Source organism: Callithrix jacchus, chromosome 21, assembly GCF_049354715.1.
Source record: "Callithrix jacchus isolate 240 chromosome 21, calJac240_pri, whole genome shotgun sequence".
In the NCBI taxonomy this organism is placed as follows: Eukaryota; Metazoa; Chordata; class Mammalia; order Primates; family Cebidae; genus Callithrix; species Callithrix jacchus.
The window spans coordinates 49930517-49949187 of NC_133522.1; the positions used below are offsets into that span (position 1 = coordinate 49930517).

The window sequence follows — 18671 nt, forward strand, 5'->3', positions numbered from 1 at the left end:
CGTGTGCTACATTTAAATGTCCGGCACCACGTGACAGTCTTCAAAAGTGTCTTTTTTTTTTTTTTTTTTTTAAGACGGAGTTTTGCTCTTGTTACCCAGGCTGGAGTGCAATGGCGCAATCTCGGCTCACCGCAACCTCCGCCTCCTGGGTTCAGGCAATTCTCCTGCCTCAGCCTCCTGAGTAGCTGGGATTACAGGCACACGCCACCATGCCCAGCTAATTTTTTTGCATTTTTAGTAGAGACGGGGTTTCACCATGTTGACCAGGATGGTCTCGATCTCCTGACCGCGTGATCCACCCGCCTCGGCCTCCCAAAGTGCTGGAATTACAGGCGTGAGCCACCGCGCCCGGCCTCAAGTGTCTTGTCTCATACTCACTCACCTTCCAGAAGAACATTAAATCAAGTTTTTTGAAAAATCCCATTGGTAATTTGATTGTAATAGTATTAGATTTATACACTAATTAAGGAATAACTAACTTGTAAAAAATACAGTTAAGAAGTCAAATCCACAGCCGGGCTAGGTGGCTCACCCCTGTAATCTCTGGGAGGTCAAGGTGGGTGGATCACCTGAGATCTGGGGTTCAAGATCAGCCTGACCAACATGAAGAAACCCTGTCTCTTTAAAAATACAAAATTAGCTGGGCGTGGTGATGCATTCCGTAGTCTCAGCTACTTGAGAGGCTGAAGCAGGAGAATGGCTTGAACCCAGAGGCGGAGGCTGTAGTGAGTAGAGATGACACCACTGTACTCCAGCCTGGGTGACAAGAGCAAAACTCCATCTCAAAAAAAAAAAAGTTAAATCCAGCCACAGGGGCTCACAGCTGTAATCCCAGTGCTTTAGGAAGCTGAGCTGGGAGGATTTCTTGAGGCCAAGAGTTGGAGACCAGTTTGGGCAACATAGCAAGACCCCATCTCAACCCAAAAGGAGGCGGCAGGATCACGGAAGCCAGAAGTTCAAGGCTGCAGTGGGCCATGATCTCACCACTGCACTCCAGACTGGGTGACAGAGTGAGACTTTGTCTCAGAAAAGAAAAAAAGTTAAATCTAGGAACATGACGTATCTTTTCATTTCTTTCTTCTTTTTAAAAAATGGGAGTCCTGGCCAAGTGCAGTGGCTCATGCCTGTAATCCCAGCACTTTGGGAGGCCAAGGTGGGTGGATCACCTGAGGTCAGGAGTTCAAGACTAGCTTGGGTAACATGGTGAAATCCCATCTCTACTAAAAAAAAAAAAAAAAAAAATACAAAATATAGCTGGGCATGGTGGTGCCTGCCTGTAATCCCAGCTACTTGGGAGGCTGTGGCAGGAGAATTGCTTGAGATTGCTTGAGCCCGGGGGGTGGAGGTTGCAGTCAGCCAAGATTGAGCCATCGCACTCCAGTATGAGCGACAGAGAGCGAGACTCCATCTGGAGAAAAAAAAAAAAGAGTCCTTGTAGCTGAGTGTAGTGGCTGACGCCCGTAATCCCAGCACCTGGTGGGCAGATACTTGAACACAGGAGTTGGAGACTCTGTCTCCAGTAAAAATACAAAAGTTAGCTGGCCATGGTGGCACATGCTTGTAATCCCAGCTACTCATCTGGCTGAGGCATGAGAATTGTTTGAACCTGGAGGCAAATGTTGCAGTGAGCCAAGATCATGCCACTGCACTCCAGCCTGGGTGACAGAATGAGACTCTGTCTCAAAGAAAGGTGACTATTGATTGGTGTTGTGAATACGTTTTCATTATATTTTCTCTCTTTCTCCCTTCCCTTCCCTTTTCCTTCCTTCCTCCCTCTTTCTTTTCCCTTTCTTTCTTTTCTTTCCTTCCTCTCTCTCTCTTCTTTCTTTTTTCTTTCTTCTTGTCTCACTCTGTCACCCAGGCTGGAATGCAATAGCACAGTCTCCGCTCACTGCAACCTCCACCTCCCAGGTTCAAGTGATTCTCCTGCTTCAGCCTTTTGAGTAGCTGGGATTACAGGCACACACCACCATGCCCGGCTAATTTTTGTATTATTAGTAGAGATAGGGTTTCACCATGTTGGCCAGCCTGGTCTTGAACTCCTGACCTCAGGGGATCCGCTCACCTCGGCCTCCCAAAGTGCTGGGATTACAGGTGTGAGTCACCACGCCCGGCCTACGTCCTATTTTTAACATCGGAATGAATCTGTGCATATGTCTACAGCTGAAGCGTTGCTTTGCCTGTGGATGAAACAGGGACACGCTCGTCACCACGTGGTCCCAGCACTCAGCCCAGCTTCCCACCACGGCTGGCCCGTCCTCTGTGGAGCGGGACGCCCAGTCTCTCACCTGCCCCCACCGAGGGACATCTGGGTAGTTTCCGTTCTTTTGTCCTCACCCTTAATCTCAGGAGACTTCCCTTCCAGCCCCAAACCAGGCTGCCTTCTCCTCTGTTCTCTGTGCCTCAGCAGGTCAGGAGCAGGTGGGGACGTGTGTGGAGAAGGGATGTCCCCAGCACACCCTGGCCTCAGTCCTGCTTCCACGGCCCGCAGTGGCTCAGAGACCTGGTGGAGCTGAGGAATGGCCAGGGTCTGCCTGGGGACTCAGAGCCAGGGCCGAGGATGCCGGCATGGGGGTGCCCGCAGAGGCCCTGTGACTCGGAGATGCCCGGTGTGTTTTCTGTAAATGTGGCTGTCACTCAGGGGTTGGCGCCTTTCCCTAGCGCTAACCCGTCAGCACCTCTGGGGCCTGCTCCCTTGTCCCTGGCTGGGTGGGGAGGCTGAGGGAGCCCTTGTCCGTGCAGCGGGTGTGTCCCGACCTGTTCTGGGGCAGGCCCTGGGCTGAGGCTGGGAGAAAACCAGCCAAGTCTCCGGGAAAAGTGGACCCACCGGGCAGGGCTTCGGCGGGTTCTTTGGGGACCTGCGCTAGGTTGGGGACCTTGCAGAGATAGGGGTGAGGCCAGAAGGCAGGTCTGCTGGGCAGGGGGAGGGTTCCTCCATGGGGGAATAGGGACTGGCCCACCAGCGAAAGGCCAGTGATGGCGGGGTGGGAGGTCAAGTTGCACTGGGGCCTGGAGGAAGAGCAGGTGCTGGGCTGGGCCAGAAGGGGCCCCAGGATACAGTGGCTTCCGTTCTGGTGTCCAGGGCCATGGGGGCTGCCAGCATAGAAGGCTCCCGGGACCCCTCTGAGCACAGGCTCCTCCTCAGTTTTCAGGGATTCTTCCTGCCTGGGGTGACCCTGTAAACCAGCCCTGAGCACCTGAGTCAACCTCGGATGGCAGGGCCCCAGGTGAGGGTTGTCACAGTGGCGTCAGGGTGCCCCTCAGCACAGGCAGCCACGTGCAGGTCTGGACAACAGGCTGCTCCTGGGCCTCCTGCTGAGGACACCCCTCTCACCCACCTCCCTCTGTCAGGCCATAGCCAGACGGGATTCAGGGTTGGGCGATTCGTCCTGGATCCTTTCCTTGTCCTTCATCTTTGCACTGCCGCGTGGGGACGGACCCTGGGAAGCTCCCGTCAGCACCCAGCACCCCTAGGTGTCCCCTTCCTTCTATTCTGGGCGTTCTGACTGTGGTGGAGCCGACTGTGTTTGCTGCCTTTTTTTTTTTTTCTGAGACAGAGTTTCATTCTTGTCGCTGGAGTGCACTGGCGCCATCGCGGCTCACGGCAACCTTCGCCTCCTGGGTTCAAGTGATTCTCCTGCCTCAGCCTCCCAAGTAGCTGGAATTAAAGGCACCCGCCACCATACCTGGCTAACTTTGTAATATTTTTAGTAGTCACGGGGTTTCACCATGTTGCTCAGGCTGCTCTTGAACTCCTGACCTCAGATGAGCCGCCTGCCTCGGACTGCTGAAATTATAGACGTGAGCCACCGTGCTCGGCCTGCTGCTTGTTTTTAACCTCTTTGGTAAGGAGAGCTCCCACTACAAATCCCAGTGTTGATGGGGCCCGTGGCGGGGGTGTCCTGGTGCCTCGCTGCCCACCCCTTGGTGCTGATGGAAGGCCCAGCGGGGGAGAGCCACCTACCATGGCAGTCACCAGGTGGGCAGAGGGAAGATGTGAAGGGTGGAAGGGAGGGAGGGGCTCTGTTCTAGGAAGTCCTTGGAGGCTCCTTGGGCTCCCCCCAGTGGTGGGATGTGAGCCGCCGCAGGAGTCCATCGGTGGTGGTCTTCACGGGGCATGCTGGCAGAGGCCTGAGCTCAACCTTGGTCCTGGGTGCGGGAGAGAGTTTCTGCAGGTGATGGGGGTCTCTGAAGGGGAGCCACGAAGGGGTTCCTTGAAGGACTCAAGCAGCCCCAGGACGCAGCTCTAGAAATCAACAGGGGGATCCCAAGTTTCCCCGGGAAGTGCCAAGGACGTCTCAGAGCAGAAGCCAGTGATCCCTGTGTCCTGCCTCCCAAGACGTGGGTGTGTAGAGCCACAGACACTAAGACCACAGCTCCCAGTGGACACACAGACCGTGGAAGGGGAAAGATGCAGAAACGGACTTCACGCCCGCGGACAGCTGGCCTTCTACCAAGGTACAAAGTCCACTAGATGGAGAAAGGGGTATTTCCAGGGCCAGGGCAGCTGGACATACACCTGCAAAAGAATAAACCTCAGCTCCTGCCCACTTCACACCATACACAGAAGACAGTTTGAGGCCGGCTTGGTGACTCACCTCTGTAATCCCAGCACTGTGGGAAGCCAAGGTGGGTGGATGACCTGAGGTCAGGAGTTCGAGACCAGCCTGACCAACATGGTGAAACCCCATCTCCACTAAAAATACAAAACTTAGCTGGGAATGGTGGCGCATGCCTGTTATCCCAGCTACTCAGGAAGCTGAGGCAGGAGAATTGCTTGAACCCGGGAGGCAGAGGTTGCAGTTGCACTCCAGCCTGGGCAACATAGCGAAACTCTGTCTCAAAAAAAAAAAAAAAAAAAAAGAGAATGGCAGATGAAGGTGAGTTAGGGAAGCTTGCTTGTGTAGATGGTGTTAGGCCATTCTTGCTTCCATCTAGAGAGATACCCGAGGCTGGGTAATTTATAAAGAAGAGAGTTTGCAGTGGATCTCAGCTCTGCAGGCTATACAGGCATGGTGCCAGCATCTGCTCAGCTTTTGGGGAGGCCTCAGGCAGCTTATGATTACGGTGGATGGCAAAGTGGTAGCAGACACTTCCGATGGTGACATTGGGAGCAAGAGAGAGAGGGAGAAGTGTCACATGCTTTACACAAGCAGATAGCATGAGAATTGACTTATCACCACGTGCCAAGCCATTCATGAGCCATCAGGCCCAGTGATCCAATCACCTACTGCCCTACCCCACCTCCAACACTGGGAATCACACTTTGGTGTGAGATTTGGACAAACATCCAAACCACATCATAGATTCTTCTGCCATCAGCTTCAGGCCAATAAGAATCCAGTTGTTGTCGATGATTAACTTTTGTTCCTGGCAGAGACGAGAGGTGGGATACATTTTGTCGTCATAAAAAGGAAAAAAAAAAATCACAGGATCAGATCAATTGGTGCAGAAAAAGCATTTGACAAAATTCAATATCCATTCACAACAAGAACTCTCAGAGAAAGAGAAATAATGGGAGCTTTCCTCAACTTGATAGAGAACATCTTCAAAAAAGTGCAACTAGTGCAAAAGACTAGATGCTTTCTCCCTAAGACCAGAAATGAAGCAAGGATGTCCACTCCCGGGACTGTTATTCCACTTAGTGCTGGAAGATTTAGCCATATAGTTGGAAAGCAAGGAATCTAACTGTCCCTATTTACAAAAGACAAAATTGTCTTTGAAGAAAATACCAAAGATTTAACTAATAACCACTCCTAGAATCAAAGAAATGAGTTCAGCAAGGTTGTGGGATACCAGATGACCATGAAAACCATTTGAATTTCTATATATTAACAACGAACCTATAGACACCAAAATAAAAACCACAAAACATTCGAATTTCTATATATTAACAACGAACCTATAGACACCAAAATAAAAACCACAAAACATTCGAATTTCTATATATTAACAACGAACCTATAGACACCAAAATAAAAACCGCAAAACCATTTGAATTTCTATATATTAACAATGAACCTATAGACATCAAAATAAAAACCACAAAACCATTTGAATTTCTATATATTAATAACGAACCTATAGACACCAAAATAAAAACCGCAAAACCATTTACACTTGCTCAACATAAAACATGCACATGATTTGTATGCTGAAACTATGAGACACTGTTTTATTTTTTGTTTGTTTTGAGACTGAGACGGAGTTTTGCTCTTGTTACCCAGGCTGGAGTGCAATGGCACGATCTCGGCTCACCACAACCTCTGCCTCCTGGGTTCAGGCAATTCTCCTGCCTCAGCCTCCCGAGTGCTGGGATTACAGGCGCGCACCACCATGCCCAGCTAATTTTTGTATTTTTAGTAGAGACGGGGTTTCACCTTGTTGACCAGGATGGTCTCGATCTCTTGATCTCATGATCCATCCACCTTGGCCTTCCAAAGTGCTGGGATTACAGGCGTGAGCCACCATGCCCGGCCGAGACACTGTTTTTTAAAAAAAATCAATGAAGATCTCATAAAATAGAGAGGCATACAATGTTCATGGATCAGAAAATTAAGCATCATAAAGACCTCAAGTTTTCCCAAACTGATATATAGATTTAATGTAATTCCTATCAGAATCCTAGCAAGATTTTTTAATAGTTGGAAACAAAATTATTCTAAAATTTATATGGAAAAATCAAAGAAACAAGAATAGTTAAAACAATTCTGAAAAAGAATGGGCCAGGTACAGTGGCTCACGTCTGTTACCCCAGCACTTTGCGAGGTCAAGATGGGTGGATCACCTGAGGTCAGAAGTTCAAGACCAGCCTGACCAATATGGTGAAACTGCATCTCTACTAAAAACACAAAAGTTAGCCAGGTGTAGTGGTGTACCTGAGGTCCCAGCTACTCTAGAGGCTAAGACAAGAAAATAGCTTGAACTGGGAAGGTGGAGGTTGTAGTGAGCCAAGATCACACCACTAAACTCCAGCCTGTAGTGAGCCAAGATCATACCACTAAACTCCAGCCTGGGTGATAGAGAGAGAGAGAGAGACTCAAAAAAAAAAAAAAAAAAAAAAAAAAAAAAAAGAAAAGAAAAGAAAAGAAAAAAGAGGAATGAAGTGCTGGGCTCAGTGGCTCACACCTGTAATCCCAGCACTTTGGGAGGCCAAGGTGGGTGAATCAAGAGGTCAGGAGTTTGAGACCAGCCTGGCCAACATGGTGAAACCCCATCTCTACTAAAAATACAAAAGTCAGCCAGGCATGATGGCGGGCACCTGTAATCCCAGCTACTCAGGAGGCCGAGGCAGGAGAATTGCTTTAAAACTGGAAGGCAACAGCGGGCGTGGTGGCTCATGCCTGTTATCCCAGCACTTTGGGAGGCTGAGGCGGGTGGATCACGAGATCAAGAGATGGAGACCATCCTGGTCAACATGGTGAAACCCCATCTCTACTAAAAATACAAAAAATTAGCTGGGCACGGTGGCGCGTGCCTGTAATCCCAGCTACTCGGGAGGCTGAGGCAGGAGAATTGCCTGAACCCAGGAGGCGGAGGTTGCGGTGAGTTGAGATCGTGTCATTGCACTCCAGCCTGGGTAACAAGAGCAAAACTCCATCTCAAAAAACAAACAAACAAACAAAAAAACTGGAAGGCAGAGGTTGCAGTGAGCTGAGATTGTGCCAATGCACTCCAGCCTGGGCAAAAGAGTGAGACTCTGTCTCAAAAAAAAAAAAAAAAAAAGAAAGAAGAAGAAGAAGAAGAATGAAGTGAGGAATGAGTTTACTAGGTCTCAAGGTTGATGAGATAGTTACAGTCATCAAGACTGTGATGTTGGTAAACAGATAGACACACAGATCAATGGAACGAAGCAGAGAACCCAGAAATGAACCCCCACAAATACGTTTGTTCATTAATTAATTTGTATTGTAAGTTCACATATCATGAAATGTACCATTTTCACCATTTGGAAGTTTAAAAGTCTGTGGCAATTACTACATCATGATACCGTACAACAGTCAGCACTGCCTTAGTCCCAGAACTTTTCCATCCACTCCAAGTGGAAGCCGCATAGTCACTGAAGAGCCACTCCTCACTTTCTCTTCTCCACAGCCCTGGAAACCACCCCTCTGTTTTCTGTCTCTACACATTTGCCTGTTCTGTGAGTGTCTTATGAATGAAATTGCACAATATGTGGCTCTTTCATGTGTGGCTCACGCAGCACCACGTTTCTGAGGTTCATCCGCTGCAGCATCTGTCTTCACAGCTGAATGATATTCCCCCTGTGCTCAGACCACATCCATTCATCCGTCCTTGCGGGATGGATAATATCCCCCCTGTGCTCACACCACGTCCATTCATCCGTCCTTGCGGGATGGATGATGTCCCCCCTGTGCTCACACCACGTCCATTCATCCGTCCTTGCGGGATGGATGATGTCCCCCCTGTGCTCACACCACGTCCATTCATCCGTCCTTGTGGGATGAATGATATTCCTCCTGTGCTCAGACCACATCCATTCATCCGTCCTTGCGGGATGGATGATGTCCCCCCTGTGCTCACACCACGTCCATTCATCCGTCCTTGTGGGATGCATGATGTCCCCCTGTGCTCACACCACGTCCATTCATCCGTCCTTGCGGGATGGATGATGTCCCCCCTGTGCTCACACCACGTCCATTCATCCGTCCTTGTGGGATGCATGATGTCCCCCTGTGCTCACACCACGTCCATTCATCCGTCCTTGCGGGATGGATGATGTCCCCCCTGTGCTCACACCACGTCCATTCATCCGTCCTTGTGGGATGCATGATGTCCCCCTGTGCTCACACCACGTCCATTCATCCGTCCTTGCGGGATGGATGATGTCCCCCCTGTGCTCACACCACGTCCATTCATCCGTCCTTGTGGGATGCATGATGTCCCCCTGTGCTCACACCACGTCCATTCATCCGTCCTTGCGGGATGGATGATGTCCCCCCTGTGCTCACACCACGTCCATTCATCCGTCCTTGTGGGATGCATGATGTCCCCCTGTGCTCACACCACGTCCATTCATCCGTCCTTGCGGGATGGATGATGTCCCCCCTGTGCTCACACCACGTCCATTCATCCGTCCTTGTGGGATGCATGATGTCCCCCTGTGCTCACACCACGTCCATTCATCCGTCCTTGCGGGATGGATGATGTCCCCCCTGTGCTCACACCACGTCCATTCATCCGTCCTTGTGGGATGCATGATGTCCCCCTGTGCTCACACCACGTCCATTCATCCGTCCTTGCGGGATGGATGATGTCCCCCCTGTGCTCACACCACGTCCATTCATCCGTCCTTGTGGGATGCATGATGTCCCCCTGTGCTCACACCACGTCCATTCATCCGTCCTTGCGGGATGGATGATGTCCCCCCTGTGCTCACACCACATCCATTCATCCGTCCTTGTGGGATGCATGATGTCCCCCTGTGCTCACACCACGTCCATTCATCCGTCCTTGCGGGATGGATGATGTCCCCCCTGTGCTCACACCACGTCCATTCATCCGTCCTTGTGGGATGCATGATGTCCCCCTGGGCTCACACCACGTCCATTCATCCGTCCTTGCGGGATGGATGATGTCCCCCCTGTGCTCAGACCACATCCATTCATCCATCCTTGTGGGATGCATGATGTCCCCCTGGGCTCACACCACGTCCATTCATCCGTCCTTGTGGGATGCATGATATCCCCCCTGTGCTCACACCACGTCCATTCATCCGTCCTTGCGGGATGGATGATGTCCCCCCTGTGCTCACACCACGTCCATTCATCCGTCCTTGTGGGATGCATGATATCCCCCTGTGCTCACACCACATCCATTCATCCGTCCTTGTGGGATGCATGATGTCCCCCTGTGCTCACACCACGTCCATTCATCCGTCCTTGCGGGATGGATGATGTCCCCCCTGTGCTCACACCACGTCCATTCATCCGTCCTTGTGGGATGCATGATATCCCCCTGTGCTCACACCACATCCATTCATCCGTCCTTGTGGGATGCATGATATCCCCCTGTGCTCACACCACGTCCATTCATCTGTCCTTGTGGGATGCATGATATCCCCCTGGGCTCACACCACATCCATTCATCTGTCCTTGTGGACATCTGGCTGTTGTAAACGCGGCTGCTCTGCACACCTGTGTCCAGGCTTCTGCTTGAATACCTGCCTTCACTTCTTTTTCTGTGTATCCCCAGAAGGGAAACTGCTAGGTCATCCCGTCATTCTATATTCAAGTTTTTGAGGAACTGAAAAAGTGTTATCTGCAGTGGCTGCACTACTTTTGGTTTCCATCAGCTACTTGTGACGGTTCCAATTTTTCTACATTTTCACCAAAGAAACAAGAATAAACCTATTTTCTGTTCTTTGATAATAGCCATCCTCTAGGGGTAAAGTGCTATCTCACTTGACGCTGGAGTGCAATGGCGCGATCTCGGCTCACCACAACCTCCGCCTCCTGGGTTCAGGCAATTCTCCTGCCTCAGCCTCCCGAGTAGCTGGGATTACAGGCATGCGCCACCATGCCCAGCTAATTTTTTGTATTTTTAGTAGAGACGGGGTTTCACCATGTTGACCAGGATGGTCTGGATCTCTTGACCTCATGATCCACCCGCCTCGGACTCCCAAAGTGCTGGGATTGATTACAGGTGTGAGCCACCACATCCGGCCCTGCTCTTTTTTTCTGAGATAGAGTTTTGCTCTGTCGCCCAGGCTGGAGTGCAGTGGCACAATCTCAGCTCACTGCAACCTCTGCCTGCTGGATTCAAGCGATTCTCCTGCCACTGCCTCCCAAGTAGCTGGGATTACAGGCATGCGCCACCACGCCCAGATAATTTTGTATTTTTTTTTTAATGTATTCTTTTTTTTTGAGACAGAGTCTCCCCTGTCGCCCAGGCTGGAGTGCAGTGGCGCAATCTCGGCTCACTGCAACCTCTGCCTCCTGCATTCAAGAGATTCTGCATTCCGGATCCAAGATGGCCGACCACTAACAGCTCAGGATTGTAGCTCCCAGTGAAAGCCCAGAGAACGAGACGACGCCACACTTTTAGACGAATTTTCGTCACTCACTGATCAGCCGATTCCCAGTGGAGGAGCCCCACGGGTCGCCAGCGCGACTCTTGTGGCCGCCGCAGCGGTTTTGCCGGCGTCTCAGCACAGCAGCTCTTCACGCAGAGCCAACGGGACTGCTTCCCCTACTGACCGGAGTTTGGAGCTCCGGGAAGTCAGAGCCGCTTGTTGCGGTCTCAAGAGGGAAGCCAGACCAGAGATTCCCGGGCAGAAGAGCACCATCAGTCTTACCGCTGCTATTTAGGCCGCCACAGTGGATGGCTCGGATCCCAGCACTGGGAATCAATAAGTCGGACGTCGACTCAGAAACCTAATTAGAAAGGCGGTTCATCTACAATGAAGGGAAAAAAACAGCCTAAGAAGGCCGAGTATACTCAAAATCAGAACCCATCAGAAACGGAACAAGCCCTGATGGAAAAGGACTCATCAGCAACGGAACGAGCCCTGATGGAAAAGGACTCATCAGTAACCGAACAAGCCCTGATGGAAAAGGACTCATCAGCAGCAGAACAAGTCCTGATGGAAAAGGACTCATCAGCAACGGAACGAGCCCTGATGGAAAAGGACTCATCAGCAACGGAACAAGCCCTGATGGAAAAGGACTCATCAGTAACGGAACAAGCCCTGATGGAAAAGGACTGTGTTCCATTATCTGAAGTAGGCTTTAAAAGGTGGATGATAAGAAACTTCTGGGAGTTAAAGGAACTTGTTCTAACCCAATGTAAAGAAACTAAGAACTTGGAAAAAAGGTTCGATGAAATGATGAAAAGAATAGACAATATAGAGAGGAATACAAATGAACTTATGGAGTTGAAAAATACAACACGAGAACTTAGTGAAATATGTACAAGCTTAAATAGCCGAATGGATCAAGCAGAAGAAAGGGTATCAGAGGTCGAAGACCAACTCAATGAAACAAAACAAGACAAGAATAGAGAAAAAAGGATAAAAAGGAATGAGCAAAGTCTCCAAGCAATATGGGACTATGTGAAAAGACCTAATATACGCTTGATTGGTGTACCTGAATGTGACGGAGAGAATGAATTCAAGCTGGAAAATACTCTCCAGGACATTATCCAGGAAAATTTTCCCAACTTAGCAAAGCAGGACACTATTCAACCCCAGGCAATACACAGAACACCACAAAGATATTCCTCAAGAAGACCAATCCCAAGGCACATAATCGTTAGATTCACGAAGATCGAAACGAAGGAGAAAATATTAAGGGGAGCCAGAGAGAAAGATCAGGTTACCCATAAAGGGAAGCCTATTAGGCTTACAGCAGATCTCTCAACGGAAACCCTACAAGCTAGAAGAGAGTGGGGGCCAATATTCAATATCCTTAATCAACAGAATTTTCAGCCCAGAATTTCATATCCTGCCAATTTAAGCTTTACATTTGAAGGAAAAATAAAATCTTTTAGGAACAAGCAAGTACTCAGAGATTTTCTTACCACCAGGCCTGCTTTACAAGAACTTCTAAAAGAAGCATTATACACAGAAAGGAACAACCAGTATGACCCTTTCTAAAAACACACCAAAAAGTAAAGAGCATTAATATAAAGAAAAATTTTTATCAACAAAAGGACAAAATAGCCAGTTAATATCAAACGGCAGCAACCCTAAATTTAAATCAACCAAATCTCCCAATCAAAAGATACAGACAAAATCTAATGGTATATCCAAAGATATACATAGACTCAAAATAAAGAGTTGGAAAAAAAAAAAAAACGTACCAACCAAATGGAGAGCAAAAATAAATAAATAAAAAGCAGGAGTTGCAATTTTCACATTTGACAAAATAGATTTCAAAGCTACAAGGATACAAGGGTAAAAGGATTAATGTAACAATAAGAGATCTTAACACCCAGATACATAAGACACATAATGAGATTTAGATTCAACGAGACAACAAATTGATAACGATACCCAGGACTTGAACTCAGAGCCAGAACAAATAAACACAATAGAGGTCTCCATTTTAAACACAGAAAATATGCATTAACCACTTTAAACACTCAAAATATTGATCGGCCATTATTGAAACCCATTTTAGGAATGAAGTAATATTCCTTTTTCCCTCTTTTTCTTCTTTTCCCCCTTCTTTAAAAAAAAAAAAAAAAAAAAAAGAGATTCTGCATTCCGCCTCAGCCTCCCAGTAGATGGGACCACAAGTGCATGCCACCATGCCTGGCTAATTTTTGTATTTTTAGTAGAGACAGTTTCACCATGTTGGCCAGGATGGTCTCGATCTCTTGACCTCGTGATCCACCCACCTTGGCCTCCCAAAGTGCTGGGATTACAGGCAAGAGGCCCCCCCCTTTTTTTTTTCAGGGACAGGGTTTCCATCCTTTTGTAGTTCACGAGCATGATGATTGGGTGTTCATGCTCTTGTGTGAGAAGTGCTGACCTTGAACCTTGTTATGACGTTGGCATATTCCCCATCTGATCTGAAAAAAAAAAGAAGAGACAGGGTTTCACCATGTTGGCCAGGCTGGTCTCGAACTCCTGACCTCATGATCCATCCGCCTTGGCCTCCCAAAGTGTTGGGATTACAGCTGTGAGCCACTGTGACGGGCCCAATTTTTGCTCTTGTTGCCCAGTCTGAAGTGCAATGGCGCCATCTTGGCTCACGGCAACCTCCGCCTCATGGGTTCAAGGGATCCTCCTGCCTCAGCCTCCTGAGTAGCTGGGATTACAGGCGCCCACCACCATGAGAGACAGGGTTTCTCCCTTGTTAGTCAGGACTGTCTTGAACTCCCGATCTCAGGCTCTCTGCCTGCCTTGGCCTCCCAAAGTGCTGGGATAAGCGTGGTGGCATAAGCCACCATGCCCAGCTTTTTAATTAATTAATTTCCAGATGGAGTTTTACTCTTGTTGCCCAGGCTGGAGTGCAATGGCGCAATCTTGGCTCACTGCAACCTCCGCTCCTGGGTTCAAGCGATTCTCCCACCTCAGCCTGCTGAGTAGCTGGGATTACAGGCATTTGCCACCACGCCTGGCTAATTTTGTATTTTTAGTTGAGACTGGGTTCCTCCATGTTGGTCAGGCTGGTCTCGAACTCCCAGCCTCAGGTGATCTGCCTGCTTCAGCCTCCCAAAGTGCTGGGATTAAGGCCTCATTTGGTTTTAGTTTGCACTTCCCAAGTGACTGGTGCTGCTTAGCATCTTTTCATGTGCTTGGTGGCCATGTACCTGTCTTCTTTGGAGACGTGTCTATTTTAGTCCTTTGCCCAGTTTTTAATTGGATTGTCTTTTTTTTTTTTTTTTTTTTGAGATGGAGTTTTGCTCTTGTTGCCCAGGCTGGAGTGCAATGGCACAATCTCGGCTCACTGCAACCTCCACCTCCTGGGTTCAGGCAATTCTCCTGCCTCAGCCTCCTGAGTAGCTGGGATTACAGGCACGTGCTCCCATGCCCAGCTAATTTTTTGTATTTTTAGTAGAGACGGGGTTTCACCTTGTTGACCAGGATGGTCTCGATCTGTTGACCTCGTGATCCACCTGCCTCGGCCTCCCAAAGTGCTGGGATTACAGGCTTGAGCCACCACTTCCGGCCGGATTATTTTAAGAGTCCTCTATGTGTCCTGGATATTAGACCCTTATCACATATGTGATATTTCAGATATTCACTTTCATCCATTTTCCCTCTCCTGGCAGAGTCCTTATTGTATAAACATTTTATTTTATTTTTTGGAGATGGAATTTTAGTTTTGTGGCCCAGACTGGAGTGCAGTGGTGCGATCTCGGCTAGCTGCAACCTCTGCCTCCCCGGTTCCAGTGATTCTCTTGCCTCAGCCTCCTGAGTAGTCGGGATTACAGGCATGAGCCACCACACCTGGCTAATTTTGTATTATAGTAGAGGCAAGGTTTCACCATGCTGGCCAGGTTGTTCTCGAACTCCTGACCTCAGATGATCCACCTGCCTCGGCCTCCCAAAGTGCTGGGGTTACAGGTGTGAGCCACTGCGCCCGGCCATCAGACTCCTTGTATCCGGGCAGTAATCCATCCATGAGGGCAGAGTCCTTGCGACCTAACGACCTCCCAAAGGTCCCACCGCCTACTGCTATCACCCTGGGGGTGGGGACATAACATACGAATGTTGGGCGGAGACCAACGTTCTCCCCGTAGCAGGTGGGCTTCGGGGGGCAGAGGGCAGGGCTCCGTTCTCCCAGGGCCTGTCCACCAAGAGGGACCCTGCCCACCAGCTGGGCCATTTGGTAATTCTGCCAGGCAGGTGGTTAATTCCGCAAAAAGGAGGAGAATCTCTGTCACCAGTGGCCCCAGTTCACTGAGAAGAGCGATGCTGTCTGACATATACCCACCATGGACCGCAGTGGAGAGGCCAGACCAGGGAAACAGGCACAGCCAGCTGGGCATGTTTGAGGCAAGAGGACTGGGAGGGGAGAGAACAGGGACCCCACCCTCATGCCCTAGGCTGAGCAGGGTTGCTTTGGAGCTCACCGGTGCTCAGGGCTGCCTCCCAGACCTGGACACCCATGTGGAATGGCCATCCCGCCCTCAACAAGCAGAGGCAACTTCCTCTCCACAGTGGGTAGACTGAGGCCTAGTGAGGAAGCTGGTGGCCAGGAGGGTTCCAGGGTCCTCACAAAGTGTCCTGCAGAGACCCACACCTTCCCTGATGCCAGACCACCTGGCCAAGCTGCGGGAGCAGGGCCTAGAGCCCTGGCCAGGGCTCCACATCACCCAAGGCCATCCTGACTCTGGCTCCTGGCCTCTGGGAGCCTGACACTTCCGGGGAGCCACAGGGGATGGAGCCTCCACCTGCAGCAGGGGAGAAGGCACAGAATCCAGGCTCGTTTGAGGGGCCAAGGCTGAGCCCCCCCAGCCCCTGCCCTGCTCTGCCATTGGGACCTAGCTTCTCCCCACTTCTGCATGCATCACATGGGCAGTGCCCACTGTCTTTGCAGGCTAGAAACACCTGATGTGACCTGGGCACCCAAGGGGCACCCAGCCCAGCAGGAGCCTGGACCTGGAGAGCCTCTGTCCTGAGTCATCAAGGCCTGAGTCATGGTTCTGCCCCTTAGCCAAGCTCTTCCTCACAGTGGGCCTCAGTTTCCACATCTGTGGATGGCACCAATCACTATGAAGACCTAAGGAGACCATTCTGCTGATGGAGTGAGCAGAATCACAAAGCTCTCAGGGCCCAGCCCGGGCATGCTAGGCCTGCAGGCGTCCTAGGGCACAACACGGATGTGGGAGAAAGGGCTGCTGAGCCCTCTGCTCCATCTAAGGACACGGGGCTCAGGGATGGAGCCCAATACTGTCCCAGAGCTCTGCTGCCCAGGTGCCTCTTGGGGAAACTGAGGCTCAGTCCCACTAAGATAGGGCCAAGACCCTGGCCCCGCATTCCCTTCCAGGGGTCTGTGTCACCAGGGCCTCCTCCAGAGAGCCTTGGCAGCTCCGGATTGAGAGTCAAGGGGCTGGGACGGAAAGCCCCACGGCATGGCGGAAAGTCCAGAATTCTACAGGGGCCTCTTTGTCAACCTCCATGCAAGAGGCTGGGTGACGCCTGCCCACAGGGGTCAGGCCCCAGCCCAGTGACACAGCTGCACCTGCAAAGATTTCAGGTCTTTTAAAAAAAAGTGAAGTGCAGGCTTGGATGTTGCTTTTCAGTTTTTAATTCCCCTTGACCTACCTCTGGGCTAAGGCTTCCACTGACTCACTAACCACCTGGGGCGAGAAGAGCCACCAGGTTGCAGGGAGTGACTTCACGGCAGGACGGCCTCACAGGAGAGAGGGAGCCGAGCTGCTGGGAGCAACAGCTGCCGGTCATCCCAAAGCTGTGTGCGCCATTCCCTGGCACCCCGGGACCTTTCTGCATGGATAGTGGAGCCCGTGGGCCTGAGGGTTGCCGTTGAACTTGATGTTAGTGAGCCCCCCCTTGGTGAGACCCCTGACCACGGAGGAGCAAGGAGAACAGGGTGTTTCAAGGGCAGGCAGGGCCCGTGCAGAGCTGGGCTTCTGTGCGATTTTGGCTTGTGCTTATTCTAAATATTTTTGCCATAAATACAGAACTCCAGGGGAGAGGGCAGGAAACCCGGCGAGTTGAGGCCTGGCCCGGATAGGGACAGGATGTGCCTCTTGGAGTGGACACCTGCAGGGTGGGCCAGGAGGATCTTCCCTCTCGGGGTCTGCAGAAGGTACAGTGCAGGGAGTGAGAGAGCACACTCCACACACCCAGGCACAGGCAGCGAGAGGGCCCTGCCCCCAGCTCAGAGCTCCTGGGCATGCCACACACCCAGACATGGGCAGCGAGAGGGCCCTGCCCCCAGCTCAGAGCTCCTGGGCATGCCACACACCCAGACATGGGCAGCGAGAGGGCCCTGCTCCCAGCTTAGAGCTCCTGGGGCACCCCACACCTCACCCAGCCTGTTCTGACCCCAGCTCCACACTGCCTGACACTCCACAGCCACCCCTGGCTGTCTGAGATGGATCCCCTCCCCCACAGCTCCCCACGACAACCCCAGCACCTGAAGCCAGGCTGACCACCTCTGGCCCCACCTTCCTCCCCAGATTTGTTATCAGGCACCCCTGGAGTCTTTTCTGGAGGAATCTCAGCACGTGCAGAACATTCAGGGGGACACTGGGGCTGGAGGCAGAAGCAGAAATCGAGACCGAGCCCTGGTCCTGAGGAGAGGTGCCTGCTGCTCCCCATCCCGGACTCTGGCTGCCCAACGACCTATGGCACATCTGCCCACGCGGGAATCATCTCTTACTGCGTCAGTCACCTCAGCCCAGTGCTGCCCAGATTCAGGCTTCCTGGTACCTTTGTCACTCTTCAACCCTGACCCATGCTGGGCAGGTCGCTTCCTTCTCAGGCTCGGGGGGAGCAATGTGCCCAGAGTCCTTCGTGGGTCTCTGCAGCCTGCACACAGGGCCTGCCTCGCCGGCTTGACCGGACAGACAAGGGGTCTGTGTCACCAAGGCCTCCCGCTGAGGCCAGCCCCTTCGAGGCCATGCCCGCATCCTTGCAGGCCCCAGACCTCTGCACCTGCTCCTGCTTTACTGGGGGCACTGTCCCCACCCACGTCCACCTGGGACCCTCGACTCCTGTCCATGGCAGCTCCTCTCTGGGATGTCTTCCCAGATGCCCCCGAAGCTCCTGTCCAAGCTGCAGTGTCCCTCAGCCTGTGTCACTGGTCCTAGGAAGACCCCTCGGGAGCTCACACTCAGGGCCACCCTCAGAGCCTCCACCATGGGGCCAGTTGCTTTCCTTCTAAAGCACCTGGGGGAAGGAAGTAGGGGGTCAGTGGGAACCTCCATCCCCAGGCAAATACACCCCTTTTGAAGACGAGGGAACTGAAGCTCAGAGAAGGAAAGGACTTGGCTGGCGTCACACAGCCAGCCTAGGGTGGCGAAGTCAGGAGCCTCTTCGGCATCGCCCAGGGCTGCCTAGGGCGGGACACCAACCCTACAGTCTCCTCCATCAGACTGGGACCCTGCATCAGGCTCCTCCCACAGCCCCAGGTGGGCCTCCAAGTGGGGCTCTCAGCTTGTGTGGAGGTACCCCAGGGAGCCACCCCAATCCAGCCTCCATGGAGGCTCTTGCAGGCCACTTGGAGGGG

General features: G+C 51.4%; 1 non-coding gene across 1 annotated transcript; it reads left to right on the forward strand.

The window, feature by feature from the left end:
* The first annotated feature begins 13433 nt into the window (after nucleotides 1-13433).
* Nucleotides 13434-13537, forward strand: LOC118150010 (small nucleolar RNA U13). The gene has a single exon (XR_004737779.1). It is a non-coding gene; the product is annotated as a small nucleolar RNA U13 (small nucleolar RNA).
* The last annotated feature ends 5134 nt before the right edge of the window (nucleotides 13538-18671 follow it).